The 21760-nt window shown below is 38.4% G+C and overlaps 1 pseudogene; it reads right to left on the bottom strand.

Moving 5' to 3' along the window:
* Window positions 1-14087: 14087 nt before the first annotated feature.
* Window positions 14088-21538, bottom strand: LOC133635672 (nucleoporin NUP42-like; annotated as a pseudogene).
* Between the last annotated feature and the right edge of the window lie 222 nt (window positions 21539-21760).

Here is a 21760-nt window from a genome sequence, read left to right as displayed (position 1 = left end):
AGGTTGGTGATATAATTTGTGAAGTAAACTCATCTTTTGTCGTGTTTTACGGAGTGTACGATGTACTGCATGTTACTGCTTAGCGATGTTTTGCCCACTAGAGGGTGCTGTCGCACAATAATAGACATCATGCGTCATTGCAATGTTTCCATTAGGGTCAATGTAAGGAAATGTGATTTCCATCATTCCTGCATTATCCTCTATATGTCCAGATAATATGTCAGCAGAATAAAAAGAAAGGCTCTTAGAAAGCCAAGGTAAATTAGACAAAATGTATCAATCAAAAGCAGAAGGATTTGATTTTTGATTTTTATGGAGGATCCCCATTAGCTGTTTGCCACAACAACACACAAGTCTTCCTGGGGTCCACAAACTCAAAACAATTACAAGTAAAAGCATATAATTATAACTACACAATACTTAAACAAATAAAAATCATCAACAAGCAAACAATTTATGGTCTCAGAATATTAATTACCATATAAATGGTAAGTAAAAGGAGCCTTTGTAAGATCTAGGAAACAATGGTTGGAGGGGGGTGAACAAAATTCTGCGTGTTTATTTCGTTTAGAAAAATCGCAGGCTCAAAATAACACCATTAAACAAGTGAAAATAAACGATATGGTTTGCAATGATGCAAAACAGATTGCAAATGATTGTTCTTGTCAAGACTTGGACTATGGCGTGGTTTGTTCTCCCGTGGTGCAAATGATTTGGACCAGACAAATGATTTAATAATAGACTATAAAAAGTATAAACACAAGGCGCGCTCAATGGCGGAAGTTAGTGATGGGTCCGGCAACACCGATGCATCGGCGCATGCGTCGAGCTCATAGAGCGATACCCTGTGTCGGTGCGCGTATCGCTTTTAGAAAGTCACGTGACCGAACACGAGCTGTTTTGGTCACGTGACCGCTCATGAGCTGTTCTGGTCACGTGACCGCTCATGAACTGTATCGCACTGACGCCTGCGCGTCAAACTGTTTATTAGGAAGCGGCGCAATGCGTGTTGTTGACGAACACCGTTAGGGCCGCTTGTTGTCACTGTCACTCAAAGTTGCATTTCAAAATTACACAGAATAAATGTGTTTATTTTGTTTAGAATTCAGATGGGTTTGATTTGGTGCGCGGCATATATTGGCTGTGCGGCGCACGATGTGCGCGGAGGACGCCTGAGCACTGCGCAATTGCGCAGGCGCGCACCTTAGAGGGAATGTTGCTCACAGGGCACAGAGGAGGCGTCAGTGCGATACAGTTCGCGTATCGGTCACGTGACCAAAGCAGCTCATGATCGGTCACGTGACTTTCTAAAAGCGGTACGCGCACCGACACAGGGTTTCGCTCTATGAGCTCGACGCATGCGCCTATGCATCTGTGTTGCAGGACCCATCACTACTGTTACTAGAGAAGGTACAGGAATGACGGCGTGGCGAAGTTGGTAGCGTGGCCGTGCCAGCAATTGGTTACTGGGGTTCAATCCCCACCTTCTACCATCCTAGTCATGATACATGTTCACATTATTTGACTGTATCTAAAAAAGATACAAATATTTTTTTATTTAAATGAAGATATTAAATAATCCTAAATGAAATACAATGACTTGGTTTATATTATTGTATATACTAGGTCATAAAATCAGTGTCAGTTGAGTCGTCCATAGGTTGCCTGTAGGGATTTTTAATGTCCAGCAGATGTCAGTATTTAGTGACACAGTATCGACACAGTATCAATACAGTTTTGCAATGTGTCGAAACGCTTCATGAGGCCTCATCAACCCATCACTAGCGGAAGTACAAAACTTGGCTATAAAAACAAAAACTCGCACAAAGGCAGAACTATGGACATACGGCATGAATAAAGAAAACTTACTTGGACGAGAAAAGGGCATGAAAAAGACCAGCATGGATCATAAGGGTGTGTAGAGAGTGTGATGTCGCCAGCCCGACTTCCTGGCAACAATGGGCTTAAATAATAGTGACATGATTAGTAAAAACAGGTGCGTGACTCAAAACGTGAAACAGGTGCGTGACATGACAGGTGAAAACTAATGGGTTGCTATGGTGACAAAACAAAAACAAGTGAAACTAGGAACTAAAAAGCGTCCAAAAAACAAACAGCAAATGGCCAAACAAAAACATGATCAACACAGACATTACAGTTCTCAGTTTTACAAAAAAATTATACAATAGTCAATACTGTGAAAGTGATGCTGTTTCGTTTATGGATGCCTTAACTGAAACTAAATCAATCAGCACCGCTTACCAAGAATTCTGTGACCGTCCAATCTGTCTCAAGGAAGTAGTAGCCCTTTGAGACACTTGTGATTTAGGGCTATATAAATAAACATTGATTGATTGATTGATTGATTGATTGATTGATTGATTGATTGATTGATTGATTGATTGATTGATTGATTGGAATCAATTGGTAGCTTAAAAAATAACAAATCTCCTGGAGTGAATGGTATTACATCTGAATTCTATAAAATATTTCTTAAAATATAAATTCTTACAAGAAGTGTTTTATGAAAGTATTGATACAGGTGTCCTTCCTCCAACTTTAACACAAGGCCTCATTACTCTTATACCCAAACCAAACAAAGATTTTCTAGTCATTGATAATTGGCATCCAATTAACCTTCTAAACAATGTCTATAAGATTGTAGCTATTATTTTAGCTAAACCAGTGGTTCTTAACCTGGGTTCGATCGAACCCTAGGGGTTCAGTGAGTCGACCTCAGGGGTTCGGCGGAGCCTCCGTCACAGAGGTAAAGACACATCCGACTTATCGTGTAAATAAAAACTTCTCCCTATCGGCGTATTATGGATACCCCCAAACAATGTTCCCTCTAATTTTCCATCTGATTTGCAGGTTGTCTGATTGATCGATTTAAACTTTTACTAGCAGATTGCAAAGGAAGAGAATACACAGTACAGTTTACACAGTTCAGTACATATTACATATAGTACAATTGACCACTAAATGGTAACACCCAAATAAGTTTTTTCAACTTGTTTAAGTCAGGGTCCACGTTAATCAATTCATGGTAATGTGTGTAAGGTGTTTAATTTGTTGTGAGTTCATGCACTGTGTTGGTTTTGTTCTTTGAACAAGGTGATGTTCATGCATGGTTCATTTTGTGCACCAGTGAAAAAACATATGACTTTGTCTTGAATTTGAAAAAAAAAACATTTTATTGTTCACTAAAGAAGGGTTCGGTGAATGCGCACATGAAACTGGTGGGGTTCGGTACCTCCAACAAGGTTAAGAACCACTGAGCTAAACGTTTAAAAATGGTTCTGGATGACATAATTGATGAGACACAGTCAGGATTTATGAGAGGGAGGCACATATCGAATAATATCAGGCTTGTATTTGACATTACCCAGAGGTCATTAGTGATGAAGGCTCCCTTCTTTTCTTGGACTTCTACAAAGCTTTTGACTCGATCGAACATGAATTTTCCTTCAAGACACTTGACAAATTTGGCTTTAGGAATTTTTTCTGCAAAACAATCAAGACTTTGTACTGCAATGGTAATAGCTCAATAAAGTTAAAAACTGGTACATCTCCAAGGTTGGAATTAAAACGTGGGATATGGCAAGGTTGTCCTATTTCTCCATATTTATTTTTGTTAGCCACCCAATTGTTATCTGTTCATATACAAACTAGTCATTGAAAGGGAACCTCTATATTAGACAGAGAAATAACTATCAGCCAACTGGCTGACGACACAACACTCTTTTTGTAGGACTCTTCTCAAACTCCTCTTACCTTGGATGTGATTAGTGTATTCTCTTTGGCTTCTGGTCTCCATTTAAATGTGAATAAGTGTGAACTATTGGCTGTGAAGAGATGTGAAATATTGTCCATATGTAAAATTTCAATTAAGGAGACGTTTACCAAGGAATATTTATTACTAAAAATCAGAGTTCTAGATCTGTCTTGAACTTTACTCCAATTGTAGGAAAATACAATAAAATATTTAACCAATGGCTGCAGAGAGATTTATCCTTAAAAGGCAGAACCATACTCTCCAAAGCAGAAGGTATCTCCAGGATTCTTTAGAAGTAAACCAAAAAATATGTAAGACTATTGACAAAATACTTGTTCACTATATTTGGAAAAACTAAATTCATTATATTAAGAAATCTGTTATAATGAACAATTACAAACCCCGTTTCCATATGAGTTGGGAAATTGTGTTAGATGTAAATATAAACGGAATACAATGATTTGCAAATAATTTTCAACCCATATTCAGTTGAATATGCTACAAAGACAACATATTTTGATGTTCAAACTGATAAACATTTTTTTTTTTTGTAAAAAAAACTTTAGAATTTGATGCCAGCAACATGTGACAAAGAAGTTGGGAAAGGTGGCAATAAATACTGATAAAGTTGACGAATGCTCATCAAACACTTATTTGGAATATCCCACAGGTGAACAAGAAAATTGGGAACAGGTGGGTGCCATGATTGGGTATAAAAGTAGATTCCATGAAATGCTCAGTCATTCACAAACAAGGATGGGGCGAGGGTCACCACTTTGTCAACAAATGCGTGAGCAAATTGTTGAATAGTTTAAGAAAATCCTTTCTCAACCAGCTATTGCAAGGAATTTAGGGATTTCACCATCTACGGTCCGTAATATCATCAAAGGGTTCAGAGAATCTGGAGAAATCACTGCACGTAAGCAGCTAAGCCCGTGACCTTCGATCCCTCAGGCTGTACTGCATCAACAAGCGACATCAGTGTGTAAATGATATCACCACATGGGCTCAGGAACACTTCAGAAACCCACTGTCAGTAACTACAGTTGGTCGCTACATCTGTAAGTGCAAGTTAAAACTCCCCTATGCAAGGCGAAAACCGTTTATCAACAACACCCAGAAACGCCGTCTGCTTCGCTGGGCCTGAGCTCATCTAAGATGGACTGATACAAAGTGGAAAAGTGTTCTGTGGTCTGACGAGTCCACATTTCAAATTGTTTTTGGAAACTGTGGACGTCGTGTCCTCCGGACCAAAGAGGAATAGAACCATCCGGATTGTTATAGGCGCAAAGTTGAAAAGCCAGCATCTGTGATGGTATGGGGGTGTATTAGTGCCCAAGACATGGGTAACTTACACATCTGTGAGGGCGCCATTAATGCTGAAAGGTACATACAGGTTTTGGAGCAACATTGTTGCCTCCAAGCAACGTTACCATGGACGCCCCTGCTTATTTCAGCAAGACAATGCCAAGCCACGTGTTACATCAACGTGGCTTCATAGTAAAAGAGTGCGGGTACTAGACTGGCCTGCCTTTAGTCCAGACTTGTCTCCCATTGAAAATGTGTGGCGCATTATGAAGCCTAAAATGCCACAACGGAGACCCCCGTTAAGCTTAAGCTGTACATCAAGCAAGAATGGAAAATAATTCCACCTGAGAAGCTTAAAAAATGTGTCTCCTCAGTTCCCAAACGTTTACTGAGTGTTGTTAAAAGGAAAGGCCATGTAACACAGTGGTGAACATGCCCTTTCCCAACTACTTTGGCACGTATTGCAGCCATGAAATTCTAAGTTAATTATTATTTGCAAAAAAAAAAAAAGTTTATGAGTTTGAACATCAAATATCTTGTCTTTGTAGTGCATTCAATTGAATATGGGTTGAAAAGGATTTGCAAATCATTGTATTCCGTTTATGTTTACATCTAACACAATTTCCCAACTCATATGGAAACGGGGTTTGTACATGTTAGGTATCTACATGTGCACAACAGAGGAGCTAGTTTACTTATGAGAGTAGCGTACAGTATGTGTGTTTGCAAGAATGTCATCGTGTTGGCTGAGTGACGTCAGTGAGTGGGTGAGTAAAGAAAGAGAGAGATAGCGTGTGCATTGCGCAGGAGAGTGAATCGGCGGCCTTGTCATTCTGACCCGAAAGTGGAGGTCAGCAGACCTATTGCCAGGTGAAGTGAAAGGTGTTACCCCCTACGAAAACATCGACCCGGGAAGGAACGTCTGCCCTGTGCTCCTCGACTACGGTCTGCACCGGAGCCGAACAGCAGGGCGGGTGTAACGACATTATTACCTGTCACTCTTTATAACTCCTTGTGCAGATCTGAATGTTTATTATGTAAATATTTACCCAAGTGGTAAGCAACGGTGGTAATACTAATCACCAATTTTGGCAAGGCCTGTTTTAAAGCGGAAATTTCAGCGTGGCACCTCCTTGTTTAAAGGCCTACTGAAACCCACTACTACCGACCACGCAGTCTGATAGTTTATATATCAATGATGAAATCTTAACATTGCAACACATGCCAATACGGCCGGGTTAACCTATAAAGTGCAATTTTAAATTTCCCGCCACACTTCCGGTTGAAAACGTCTATGTATGATGACGTATGCGCGTGACGTCACAGCGGCAACGGAAGTATTGGTACCATTGAATCCAATACAAAAAAGCTCTGTTTTCATCTCAAAATTCCACAGTATTCTGGACATCTGTGTTGGTGAATCTTTTGCAATTTGTTTAATGAACAATGAAGACTGCAAAGAAGAAAGTTGTAGGTGGGATCGGTGTATTAGCGGCGGACAACCAGGAGGACTTTGAGGTGGATAGCAGACGCACTACCGTGAGTACAGCTTTGGCTTCCAAACATTTGATCGCTTGCCCGTACGTGCGTGTCGCTATGTGCATGTCACGTACGTAACTTTGGGGAAATATGTTTCTTGCCGACTCTGATGGCGGCCAGGGTGTCGTCGAAAGCTACAACGCCCGCCACCGCCTCGTAGCTAAGATAGCTTCAATGGCGTCGTTAGCAACAGCATTTTTAAGCTTCGCCAAGCTGGAAATTATTAACCATGTAGTTACATGTCCACGGTTTAATAGTATTGTTGGTCTTCTGTCTATCCTTCCAGTCAGTGGTTTATTTATTTTGTTTCTATCTGCATTTAAGCCCGATGCTATCACTTTAGCTCTGTAGCTAAAGTGCTTCACCGATGTATTGTCGTGGAGATAAAAGTCACTGTGAATGTCCATTTCGCGTTCTCGACTCTCATTTTCAAGAGGATATAGTATCCGAGGTGGTTTAAAATACAAATCCGTGATCCACAATAGAAAAAGGAGAAAGTGTGGAATCCAATGATTCCTTGTACCTAAGTTACGGTCAGAGCGAAAAAAGATACGTCCTGCACTACATTCTAGTTCTTCACTCTCACGTGGCTCATCCACGAATCTTTCATCCTGGCTCAAATTAATGGGGTAATCGTCGCTTTCTCGGTCCGAATCGCTCTCGCTGCTGGTGTAAACAATGGGGAAATGTGAGGAGCTTTTCAACCTGTGACGTCACGCTACTTCCAGTATAGGCAAGGCTTTTTTTTATCAGCGACCAAAAGTTGCAAACTTTATTGTCGTTGTTCTCTACTAAATCCTTTCAGCAAAAATATGTATGACACATAGAATGGATCTGCTATCCCTGTTTAAATTTAAAAAATTCATTTCAGTAGGCCTTTAAAGCGTCGCCTTTATTGTTAGTTTTGAAGCCCAAATACCTCCATATTGTACTTCACCACACTCTTTATTTACCAGTAGAATTGTCGTTTTTTGCCATTCTTCCTCTCCAAGAGATTATTGCTTGTATGCACTTTGTGGGTGCGTTTTGACACACTCAACATCATGCGCCTCGGTTCCATAGTCACCGCCGTACAGCGGCATTCAGATGAAACAGATTTCAATTAATTAGTATCGCGGTACTTTATTAATACCGGTATACCGTGTGTGTGTGTGTGTATATATATTATTTGTAAAAAAAAAATGAAAAAGGTTTCTTAAAAATTATCACATACTGCATATATATATATATATATATATATATATATATATATATATATATATATATATATATATATATATATATATATATATATATATATATATATATATATATATATATATATATATATATATAGGTCAATGAGAAAGGACGCAAAAGAATAAGGCTCCGCTTCTGCTACCGGAGTTTTTTGTTAAATGAAGATTTTGACCACTGATTTGCGATCACAGCCACAGGAGAGTACCCTGGCATCTTCGATCTGATTTTGGACAGTAGAGAGGCACTGATACGCTGAAATAAGGCGAGTTGGAAGAGCCGTTAGCCTCAAGCCAAAGGCGCCTTGCCGCAGTTCAAAGCGGTTGCCTAGCAACCAAAAGCTACGGCAAGTTTACAGCTGTTTTAAAGTGATCCCGACGTCGCAGAGTGATAAGTTGACAGGCTGACACCTCAAATTGATCTCTGAACGGCGCAAGATACGAAATTGTTGGAAAAAACAAGTTAAAGTGCCGCAAGTCGCCAAAGAAGCAACTGCCGTTAAGATACAAGAGGCCCTGACGTCAGCGACTGCCGCGATGCCAAAAGGCAAAGGAAAGATTGAAATCCCGAAACGTTCGGGGTCAGCTGACACAGAACACAACTGGGAACAAGATTTGAGGTTGGACATAGGACATGATGGGAATCAAGAAGCGATACTACAAAAACTTAACGAAATGAAAGAAGAAATGAAAGAAATGAAAGAAGAAATGAAAGAAATGAAAGAATATCTGAGAAAAGTAACAACAGAACACAAACAAGATGTGAAAAGTCTGCAGCAAAATATAGAAAATCTGCAATCTCAGAACAACTCCAGAAATAATGAAGCCACTGAAATGAGCAAACAAATGAAGATCCTTCAAGAAGACAACAACATGCTGAGGAATATCATAGATTAAATGGATCAGGACACACGAATAAATGATATCATCGTGACAGGGCACCGAATTAAACCAAGATCCTATGCGAAAGCTGTGAATAATGAAGGTGAACCTGATGAAATGGATATGGTCTCAGCAGAACAGCAAGTGGTCAACTTTCTGCAATCAAAGGAAATTGAAATTGACATTAATACCATCGAAACATGCATCCCACTGAACGGAAGAAACAACAACGCCACTCCAGTCGTGCTCGTGAAACTCGTAAACAGAACATCTAAAATGGCATTGCTGAGACAGGGAAATAAGCTGAAGGGAACAAATGTGTACATGAATGAGCATCTCACAAAACGTAATGCTGGAATCGCCAAGAAAGCACGTGACTTGAGAAAGGAGGGAAAAATCCAGGGAACTTGGAGCGCCAACTGTAAAATCTACATCAAGCTGAATGGAGGTCCAGAAGAAAGAGTAATTGTTGTCCATGACAGCAAGGACCTGGACAATTTTTAAAGTTTACACAGCTTCCATAACAACGATGATAATGGACTCTTGACAGAAAACAAACACCCAGCATCGACACTACTATGTTCCAAGGGGCGACTAAACAAGAGGACCTAGATTCAGGATTGTATCCACCTACACTTATAGAGATTATTGAAACAACATCAAAGATTGTTGAACAAGAAAATATGGAACTAAAACATTTCTGCATCAAAGATCACAAAAACCAGGATTTGGAAAATGATATAAATCCAGATACAAATGTTTTTCTCCCACATCAGTAATAATTGTTTATATTATACAGATGATCAATATAATAGCAACATTACATGTGATAACAAATTGTCAATTATTCATTTTAATAGCAGAAGCTTGTATGCAAACTACAACAATATTAAGAACTTTTTGGAACACATCAACGAACCCTTCAAAGTGATTGCTGTCACAGAAACATGGATTGATGATAAAAAAGGAATAGATTTTGATCTGGAAGGATATGAACTAAACTACAGCAACAGAACCAACAAAAATGGAGGAGGAGTGGCTGTGTACGTGATGAAGAACCTGAACTACAAAGTGGTAAAAAACATGTCATTTGCTATAGATAATATCTTAGAATGTATAACCATTGAAATATGTCAGGAAAAAAGCAAAAACATTTTAATCAGTTGTATATATAGATCACCTAAGTCAAGTATAGAAACATTTGAAGAATGGATCAAGGCTACTTACATGGACAATGGTCAAAGAATAATGTTCTTATGTGGTGACTTTAATATTGACTTATTGAACCCTAACACGCAAAAGTCTATTGATACAATGTACAGCATCAGTCTATATCCTAAAATCACAAAGCCAAGCAGAATCACAGGACACTGTGCCACGCTTATTGATAATATTTTTACCAATAATTTTGATAATAACACTACAAGTGGTCTACTTATAACCGACGTTAGTGATCATCTGCCAGTTTTTACAATATATGATGGAAACTACAAGAAGAACATGGAAGACAAAAGGACATTTCGAAGACTATGCACAGAGAAGAGGATGACTGCTTTCAAGATCGAGTTACAAAAGCAAGATTGGGACAATGTGTACAATGAAAAAGAGGTTGATGAAGCATATGAACATTTCTTAAACAAGTTCATAATAATTTATGACAAACATTGTCCATGGATACAACTCAGTAATAAGCAGAGAAATAATAATCAACCATGGATGACAAAAAGATTAAAAAATGCTTGTAAGAAGAAGACAAGCATTAAACACTATATAGAAAACTTATAGCACAAAGAACTTTAAGAGGCAGAAATTAAGTACAAAAAGTATAGAAACAAGTTAACATACATACTACTATCATGTAAAAAAGAATATTACAGTGAATTATTGGACAGGAACAAACATAATATGAGAGCAACATGGGGCATCCTTAATAGCATTATTAAAAATGGCACTAAGAGGGACTACCCCCAATACTTCTTAGACGGAAATACAAAAAAATGACAACATAAAGGAAGTAGTTGAAAGCTTCAAAGATTATTTTGTAAACATTGGACCAAAATTGGAAGAAAGGATTCCAGACCCAGTTTCAATCGAGGACTATAATGATACCATAGAGCGAAATCCCAACTCCATGTTCCTAAGTAATGTGACACAGGAGGAAATAGTTACAATCGTGAAAAAATGTAAATCTAAGACTTCAACTGATTGTAACGGAATTGATATGGAAACGATAAAAAAGGTTATTGAAGAGATCTCAGGACCATTAATGTATATTAGTAACCTATCATTTCAAACAGGTACATTTCCAAACAAAATGAAAATTGCTAGTTGCACCAATTTATATGACTGGAGACAAACATCAATTTACAAATTATAGACCTGTTTCTTTACTTCCACAATTTTCTAAAATCATTGAAAAAATTTTCAATAACAGATTAGAGAGTTTCATAAATAAAAGTAAAATACTCGAAGAGAACCGATATGGATACAGAGCTAATGTTTCAACTTCAATGGCTTTAATTTAAATTACAGAAGAAATGACCAATGCAATAGATAGTAAAAAATGGGCGGCAGCGGTTTTTATGGATCTAACTAAAGCATTTGACACTATTAATCACAATATTTTAATCAAAAAACTAGAACGATATGGCATCAGAGGGTTAGTCTTAAACGGGATAAGTAGTTATCTAACAAACAGGAAACAATACGTGAAGCTAGGCGAACACACGTCTACAACGCTAAATATATCCTGTGGTGTACCTCAGGGATCAATACTAGGACCTAAATTATTCAATCTCTATATAAATGACATTTGTAAAGTTACAAAAGATTTAAAGTTAGTATTATTTGCGGATGATACAACAGTGTTTTGTTCAGGAGAGAACACACAGGAGATAATACAAATAATAACAGAAGAAATTAACAAATTAAAAAGATGGTTTGACACAAACAGACTATCGTTGAATCTCAGTAAAACCAAGATAATGCTATTTGGTAACAGTAGAAGAGAAAGTCAAACACAAAAAGATGAGTAGAAATTGAAAGAGTAAATTAAACTACATTTCTAGGTATAATGATTGACGATAAATTGAACTGGAAATCTCATGTAAAAAATATACAACAAAGTAGCGAGAAACACATCAATAATGAATAAAGCAAAACATGTTCTAGACCAAAAATCACTTCATATTCTCTACTGCTCGCTAGTGTTACCATATCTGAGTTATTGTGTAGAAATATGGGGAAATAACTACAAAAGTACACTTCATTCATTAACGGTGTTGCAAAAAAGATCAGTTAGAATAATACATAATGTTGGATATAGAGAACATACAAACCCTTTATTTATTGAATCAAAAATACTGAAATTCCATGACATAGTGAATTTGCAAACAGCTAAAATTATGCACAAAGCAAACTAACCTGCTACCCAAGAATATACAACAATTCTTCTCAAAAAAAGAGGAGAAATATAATCTTAGAGAAAAACGTAGTTTTTGTATGCACGTACAACACTTAAGACCTTCAGTATATCAGTATGTGGAATTAAATTATGGAATGGATTAAGCAAAGCAATCTAACAATGTACTAATATGATACACTTCAAAAAACTCTTCAAACTTAAAGTGTTTACAAAGTACAAAGAAGAAGAACCATGACAAACATTCTCAATTTATTTCATCCATTCATTCATTCATTCTTAAAGTAATCTTACTTATCTCATCATATGAAATATGACTTACTTCACCAATTATTATTATTAAATTATTACTATTTATTTTATTGTGATTACTTATGGAGTTTATTGTGGATAAATTGTGAACAGGAAGTGAACAAAAAGTTTTAGAAACTGTTATGTAAAGAAAAGGGGTAGGATTAAATAAGCTCTGCTTCTTCCTACTCCTTTTCGAACATGTTCAAAAGAGAAACTGGAAATTGTGATGTATCATGTTGTATGCTTGCATGTTCAAAATAAACTCAAACTCAAATACATTTTTTAACATTTGAAACCCTTCAAGACACGCTTTAGTCACATTTACACTCTAAGGCTGAGCCAATCGGTGGCCACAATACTTAAAGGCCTACTGAAATGATTTTTTTTATTTAAACGGGGATAGCAGATCCATTCTATGTGTCATACTTGATCATTTCGCGATATTGACATATTTTTGCTGAAAGGATTTAGTAGAGGACATCGACGATAAAGTTCGCAACCTTTGGTTGCTGATAAAAAAAGCCTTGCCTGTACCGGAAGTAGCGTGACGTCGCAGGTTGAAGGGCTCCTCACATTTCCCCATTGTTTACACCAGCAGCGAGAGCGATTCGGACCCAGAAAGCGACGATAACCCCATTAATTTGAGCGATGAAAGATTCGTGGATGAGGAACGTGAGAGTGAAGGACTAGAGTGCAGTGCAGGACGTATCTTTTTTCGCTCTGACCGTAACTTAGGTACAAGGGCTCATTGGATTCCACACTTTCTCCCTTTTCTATTGTGGATCACGGATTTGTATTTTAAACCACCTCGGATACTACATCCTCTTGAAAATGAGAGTCGAGAACACGAAATGGACATTCACAGTGACTTTTATCTCCATGACAATACATCGGTGAAGCACTTTAGCTACGGAGCTAACATGATAGCATTGTGCTTAAATGCAGATAGAAACAAAAGAAATAAGCTCCTGACTGGAAGGATAGACAGAAGATCAACAAAACTACTATCAGGAGACACCGAACCAAACACTGGACCTGTAACTACACGGTTAATGCTGTACCGCCTGTCAAAGCCTAGCAATGCTGTTGCTAACGACGCCATTGAAGCTAACTTAGCTACAGAACCTCGTCAGAGCTATGATAAAAACATTAGCGCTCCACCTACGCCAGCCCTCATCTGGTCATCAACACCCGTGCTCACCTGCGTTCCAGCGATCGACGACGCGACGAAGGACTTCACCCGATCATCGATGCGGTCGGCGGCTAGCGTCGGCTAGCGTGTCTGCTATCCAACTCCAAAGTCCTCCTGGTTGTGTTGCTGCAGCCAGCCGCTAATACACCGATCCCACCTACAGCTTTCTTCTTTGCAGTCTCCATTGTTCATTAAACAAAAGTGCAACATAGAGCAACTTCTTTTGGACGTCGCAGTACTCAGTATCCCCCGTTTCCTTCACTGTTCCCCACTTTGCCCTGGGAGGATTTGTTGAAATTAAATTTAATTCAGAAAGCTCTCATATCCCGGTCTCATGTCACTCAGTAAAAAAACAGTACTCAAAGCTAGGGTTGCATGGGAAAAAGAACACTCATGTAGTTTTCTTTTAATCACTTTTTATTTTATTTTATGTGAATTTAATTTGTCCAAGAACTGGTTGGAGTGTGGGGAGTGAGGGGTTTGTTATAAATATTTGTATATGTGCATAAATTTAAATCAATAAAAACTGTTCATGAAAAATAAATACATAAATAAATGTAAGCATTAAATCGCAAGCATTGCAGCAGAAGGCGGCTTCAGAGGAATCAGACCCAAAGTGAATCTTTGTGCTTTGAACTGATCCAGCTCCTCCTGGGTTAGCTCGCTCTCAAGGGAGTAAAGACCGCCTGAGGTTTCCACTGCACGCACCTGTCCTGGCAAATTTCCTGCAGGTGCGCCGGACTTCTCCATCGCTTTGTTGGTCTCGGCTGTGGAGGAAGAACCTGTCTCTGAAGATGGAGCCGCAAGTTTTTCGCCGGACAGGTGGGGGAGGGGGGAGCCCGGAGGGGCATCAGAACTTGTAGACGGGGTGGCGTCAAACCCGGAGGGCGGTTGTGTCACAGCTGGGATGGCACCGCTGAAACCTGGAGGAGATGTTGGGGCCACTGGAGAGACTAATCCACTCGCTGGAGAAGCTAAACTGATATTAGTTGCTTGGGCTGGTGGTTCAGCCTCAAACCCTAAAGAACAGCAAGATGAGGAATGACATGTTTGTACGTTACACAATATTTTTAATGCCTCTGGACATCAAATTAAATTATTTTTAATGCCATTTAAGGTCTTAGTTTTTGCAAAATCAATGTGTTGACTTTTAATGCTTTTTAAAGACCCGCAGAAACCCTGAAGAATAAATTCACAAGCTTTCTGAAAAAGACCTTTGGAAAAAAGATAACTCTTACCTTTATTGCCAACATCAAGGGAAGAGGACCCACATCCACTAGGTGCTGAGCCAAAGCCACTTAACGAGGTCCGAGGCGCTGGATATCTTAGTTCTGCAAGCTGTGAAATGATCAAACAATTAGGTATTGCATCAAAAATAAATACATGTATTAATTAGGGCTGTCTTCAAATAGTTGAATATTCGAGTGGGAGTAATCTGATATGACAATTAACCTAGCAGTTGAATCGTTTGATATTAAACTAAGTTAATTCCTGCAGGTGCTTCGCATGCAGCAGGTGTGTTGGGAGGAAACATTGATTGTTTTCATCATGTCTTCTTTAAATATTAGAACAATAATCTTGTGTGCAGAAAAGTAGTTTTTAGAAAGTACGAGATAAATCTTAATCTCGGTTGTCACTTGCTTCCTGGTGTGACGTCACGTCTCTAAAATCAGCTGGCCGTGTTTGGGCCACATCTTATTATATTAAATCTACCGCTTAGACCCACAGGCTTAACTCTGCTCTTAAAAAAGGTAATGATCCTTCTGCAGGTTCACGTATGGAAACTTTGTTACGACTTTTATGTCCTCTATTTAGTCAAGTTTGATGTCCACTAGGTGCTGCGTCAAAGCCGAGGACTTCACACACTGCAGTTAAGCCTTTTTGTGAGGTGGAAAAAATAGCGAATTAGATCTTTGTATTGTTAATTTTAATGTAATACGGTATTCATTTCACAAGTACCTTTTATTAACTATGGAATATTCACATTTACGTGCTAGAGAACATCCATGTGACATTAGTCACACCTAGTGACTAGTCAGTATACACTATTATATATCACAAGTGTTTCCCACACATTCATTTATTTGTGGCGGCCCGCCACGAAAGAATTACGTCCGCCACAAATAAAAATAAAAATTAAAAAAAATAAATTAAAAATTTAATAAAAAAATGTTTTATTTTTTTTTGTCCTCTCCAGCTTCTCAGGCAAATCATATAGTTGATGTAGATGCCCATATCGGCTGTTCAGATTTACTTTACAAAAGAGAAGTGTAGGATACTTCTCTTGTTGCCTTATTTGTATTTGACTTTATTAAATGTATTTATATTAGAAACACAACATGTGTATATAACAAAGGGTGCAAAGTCTGCAGGCAGTAGGAAACACATGGTTAAGTGTAGGGAGTAAAACTGATTTTGGAGCTCTTTGTTCAGTGGATCAGATGTTTGATGAAGCTCTGTGTCTATCTACCACCACTACTGTTTTCTGTTTATTTGTTACTGACTGTGGCAGGACACCTTTGCCTCTGTTTCACTTTATGTTGCTGGTAAATAATATGGTTGTAGTAGTAGGCTAAAGTTAAATTATTTAGTATGCACTAATTAAAGGGGCAGAGCTTTAAGAGACATTTTAGCTTTTATATTTTATAAGATATATTTTTTGTAAGAACCACAATTAATAAATATATTTCAGTGAATAACTTATTGTTCAAATCTGTATATAAATATGTACATAAAGTGTTGTAATTATATTGTAAAATGGATGTATGGATGGACGTTTAAAACAAAACTGTTATTATTAATTAGTAAGTATACATTTTTTTAGCCTTTTTAGAGAAAATCAAATCATTGTAGTAAATTATGCAAATTACTCGATGATGTCATGGTGACCACGCCCCCACCGCCACAGGTATCTTGGCAGTTTATGGGAAACACTGTATCATAGATTTATTTCTCTTAAAAAACATAAGCAAAAAAAACCCCAAATGATCGTGGACAATCGGCAATCTCTAACAAATCAGATTTGACGATGAAAATCTTGAGAAGAAAACAGCCTTAGTATAAATACTCAATATGAGTGACTGTGTGTGTCTCACCAAAGCTGCACGAGTAGCTTGAGTCATTCGGTTTCCCCAGTGAATGAGCAGCCAGCAGATGCGATCGAGCTAAAGAAGTAGACCAGGACCAAGCATTAAGCACTTTTCACACCAATTCAAGATTCCAACATTCAACGCTGCACTTACGTAACTCTCGGTGGAGTAATATTCAAACCTCTGCTCTTCTGGAGATATGTCCGCAAACCCTACAGTGGTGGGATGAGGGGGGAGAGACATCATGTTTCTCTGCTGATGTAATACTAAAACAAATGTGTGTGTTTGATACCAACCAGATAACGGTGCCTTGGAGCCGCTAGAACATGAAAAGCTTGACTCAACCTTCATGTCACTCTGAGTCTGAATGATCTCCCTGAGAAGGACAAGGATGTTAACATTTTTAGGGGATGACATCGGATGGCAATTTGTGCTTTTACGTCATTGTTGCATGATTCATAGTTAAGGAAACTGACAACTCACAGTTTTTGCTCTTCATCTTTTTCACCCGGTGCTGGTCTTCTGTCTCCTTCTCCTCCTCTTCCACCCCGCTCATCGTCCCTGCGGTTGCTGCCCAGTGTCGAAACACTGTTTTGAGAAGAGACGCTAAATTCGGAGCTCTTCAAGCTGTGTCCTCTCCCGCCACACTGATTACTCACGCGAGAGGACACTTGCTGGCTATATCCTCCTTTTTGGTGAGAGGGATTCACCGGAACCTTGTTTCTATGCCCTGAAACACACACAGGAGTGACATTGGAGCATTTTTATCAAAACAGTCAAGACAGCCGGGGTTCTGTTTGAGGGAATTTTCCCTCGCTTGCGTTTTGGTCTTGTTCACACTGCAGGTCAATTCCAAGTTTTTTCCCCCATATGCGACCTGTATCAGAATTTTTAATGTCAGTGTAAACCAGGGGTCCCCAAACTTTTTGACTCTGGGGCCGCATTGGGGTAAAACAATTTGGCTGGGGGCCGCGCTATATATATATGTATATATGTGTGTGTGCGTGTGTGTATGTATATATATGTATATGTGTATATATGTATATATATATATGTGTATATATATATATATAGATATGTGTATTCATACATATATATTCCTCGCACACTAATTGACTTAAAGAGCGCACTTGCTGCATGTCACGTTATCGATGGTAAAATGCATTTTAGACAATATGATTTGCCTGAGTGGCTAGGAGACGGTAGAAAATGGACTAGTAAGGACAAATTAAAAAATAAATAAATAAAAATAAATACATTTTTTAACTTGAGACTTCCCGCCGGCCGGATTTTGGACGCTTGGGGGCCGTATCCGGCCCGCGGGCCGTAGTTTGGGGACCCCTGATGTAAACAGTGCAATTCCAAATACTTCATATTCGACCCAGGCCTCTTTCGTATGTGGATATAAATCGGATAGAAATGCGATGTGTCCTCAGTGTGAACGCTCCCACGCTCAGGTCTTTAAGCAGACATTGAAGCAAATTATCCAGTAGAACTGCGGGAGCCAAAATACTTCTTCTCTTCTTTCTTATTCTTATATGCGCAATAATTTTGGTTCAGAACACGGTGAACTTGATCGCACAAAATCCTTGAAATTGTCACAAACGTGCCAGTACTGAGACCGACTAGAGCTGAAGCCAATTTTACTTCTGTAAACACTGCAGTGCTCGCTACGTCATGTCTGCAAGCGGGTCAGGTTGCATTCACATGAAAAAAGTCACATTTTTTTGTAATGTGAACCGCCACTAAAAAGACTGGATTTGACCAAAAATAAATTCAAATTGGACATTGAACCAGGTGTGAACGCAGCCTAAATGCTTCAGTTGGTTCTTTTTGTGTATGCGGAGACGAGATCTGGACCTGTTGTATGTATAGAGTGCCTTAAGATAACTTATTTTGTTCATTATTAGCCCCTCACGTTAGTTATCTAAGTAATTGTCTATATTTAAATTAACTGTTAATACCTATTGTTTCCATTAAACACAGAGCAGTCTACCAAGTCAAATTGGCCAATAATGCTGATTCTGAAATGGCAGCTATAGAAATACAATTAACTTTACTTGATTAGCACGTCTTTTGGTCATTGAATTTGTGTTTCAATAATGGAAATTGAAAAATAAATAACTAGATTTAAAAAAAAGTTTTAATTTTAGATGTCATACAACCAATATGAGAATCATCAGTCAGCAGAAAAAAACCCGGTATGCGTCCTATCAGATTGTGTTGTGCATTACAAACTCAAAAGCAATTCAGCTGCTGACGCAGAAGCTAGCTTGCCTCTTGTTAATGCCATAGCAGTGTGAGTGTCTCTGTGAACAACGCGATGTGTTACTATGCCAAAAAAAAAATACCAGTGTTCGCTCTTACAATAAGAATGGCTGTACAGCTTGGTTATTATACAGGTTACGGAACATAAATGAGGTGTAGCGCCCCTTTAAAAGGCACCAGACAGAGTGTTAAACATGGCTTTCATTGGTCATGCAGGACTTTGTTGCTCCTTTCAAAATAAGACATCCTGCATGCCGCCCGCACCAAATGCCCTGCTAACACTCTGCTAGGAAGAATAAAAATAACAACACTGGATTCATGTGTATACCTCACCAGCCACCCCGAAAGACCGCCAGCCTTCATGCCTCAAAAGTCCATGAAGACGCTTCCGCCGGCAAAGAAGCTGCCGGAAGAAAAACCGCCAGACGTTCTCATTTCTGCGGCGTCTGGAAAGTGTAAAAAGCCCGTCAGAGACGCCTGTGAGGCCAAGGTGTTTTGCAATTTGCTCATGAGAATAACATGATGGCAGTGGACAGAGCGAGCAAACAGCGAGCCTTGGCGTTCCCCCGCATTAGCGTGGCAACTGGCCTGCTAGGGTGGGCATTCATTTGATTTCCACGCTGTGTGTGAGTCCCCACAGGTGAAGCTGTCAATTATATCATCCAAGAGAAGCACAGATAAACAATACATGAACCAGTGATACATTTGACCGCTGTGAAATCAGAGATGCATTGGACCCCCGCCCCCACCATCGCTGAAGACACTGGACCTCTCCACAGCAGACCTTCTGGACACACTTTTCTTTTTTAAGTGCGCTATTTTTATGTTCTATATTTATTTAATTACAATTTATGTTTACAGAAATGAGTCCATGCAATTGTTTTGTTTGTTTATTTATATAGGTTAAAGTTATTATTTTCCAATTACAGTACAATGATAAATAATTCTACAGTAATGAGAAGTACAAGTTTAAGTCATTTCAACTGGTTAGTCGTTTTAAAACCAAATTAAGTGTCAGTGGTTATGTATTTTTGAAACTGAAGAATATATTCAAATACTTTAGACCAGAGGTGTCCAAAGTGTGGCCCGGAGCTAATTTTTTTACAGCCTCCGACAGATTTGAAAAATAATAATAAAACAAACAAAACATAAAATCTGGAATTAAAGAGCAAACAGGTGTAATGTAATTACAAAATGTTGCAATATTGACACTAATAACACAAAACTGCCATGCGGGTTATTTAATACTTTAAAACTGGCATTGCTCATCAAATATTTATGAATCAAAATTAGTGTTGTAAATGACTCACTTAATCAAGGCTTCAATTACTTCACATGCAATATTCCACTTTTATGGAGGTCTTCTTTGACAACAAGGGCAAAAAAACCCAAAAAACTTATATGAATTAATCTTGAGATTTAAGCATGGAAAGTAAAATATATATATATACATATGTGACTTAACACTATCATGAGTGGGCTCTTTAGGATACCTCTAGTCAGACTGTTTTAATAAACTGTTATTATTCAAAAAACTATAATGAACCAAAAGCAATGTTATGAATTATTAATAAGGCTCTAATTACTTCACATCAAATATTCCTCTTTAAAAAATTTTGAGGGAAAATATTGCAAACCCAGTTTTTAAAATATTCTTTGGTCTTAACATGCAGTTGAGACACATATTCATTCTATCCTGTCCTAAAATTATACTTAAACCCTTTTCTGTCATATAATGGGTTTCCACCTAATATTTAGGCAATTAGTAATGTACGATTTAGATGGATAACTTATCGTTATTTTAAAAGAGTAGTTATCGATTATTTGAGTTTAGTTGATACATTTGCGAACCGTTGTAAAAAGTAAAAAAAGTCAGCGTGAAACGGAAGTTGCTGACTTTTAGCGCATGCGCAAACGGATCATCAGCCCCCCCCCCCCCCTACAGGCCAATCAGCTGTCGTGTATTTAAAACAGCAACTTCCGGTTCCCGAATTTGAAAAAGACGTCCGTTAATTAACTGATGATTTTTATTTTTGTCATATGAACTATAAAGTGATAATCAAACAGTATTTGGATCTACTTATTGTTTTTCGACACAAAAAAAAGAAAGCTGCGTTGTTCAATTGAACATTTGCATATTTCAAAATTACATTGAAATAAACCAACCGTTTTTTTGTTTTTCCGATTCCCATTCATTAAACGAGAATATCAATTACCAAACTATACACTGACCCTAAAAGCGCCCCAACTATTTGTTTTAAAATACAACTATATATACATAATATATCTTACCTGTATCTCCTCTGGAGTGCTGTTGAGACTTGGAGCGGTTATGGTCTCTTCCTCCTCCTCCAACCGGGTGCTCGTTCCAGCATTTAAGACCAAATTGACAACGTCCTTGCATGAAATACTTACAGACGGTCATGATTTCTCTTTTTATGGCTGCACACTTAACCGTCAGCGAGTCCTGTCGGTCTGACTTGCTTCACGATCCACCTGTAAATACTATCAGACTGCGCATGCGCTAAAAATCGTCACTTCCGTCGCTGTCAATTTTGAGACTTCTGTGACGTCATCTGATCTTCTCCTTAAATTCCTTGCCATGTTTTTCCATCTCAACAGAAAATAAACCAACAACCTGTCATTTCCATGATATGTTTCTGAACTTTGTGTTAAGCCTACACTTCCTTGTCTGAGTGTATAAAGCAGCGTTGCTTCACTTCCGGGACTTGAATTGGCGCGCGTCTTCTTGTGACT

This window comes from Entelurus aequoreus, linkage group LG20 (assembly GCF_033978785.1).
Source record: "Entelurus aequoreus isolate RoL-2023_Sb linkage group LG20, RoL_Eaeq_v1.1, whole genome shotgun sequence".
Classification (NCBI taxonomy): domain Eukaryota; kingdom Metazoa; phylum Chordata; class Actinopteri; order Syngnathiformes; family Syngnathidae; genus Entelurus; species Entelurus aequoreus.
This window is presented reverse-complemented; position numbering and strand designations above follow the sequence as displayed.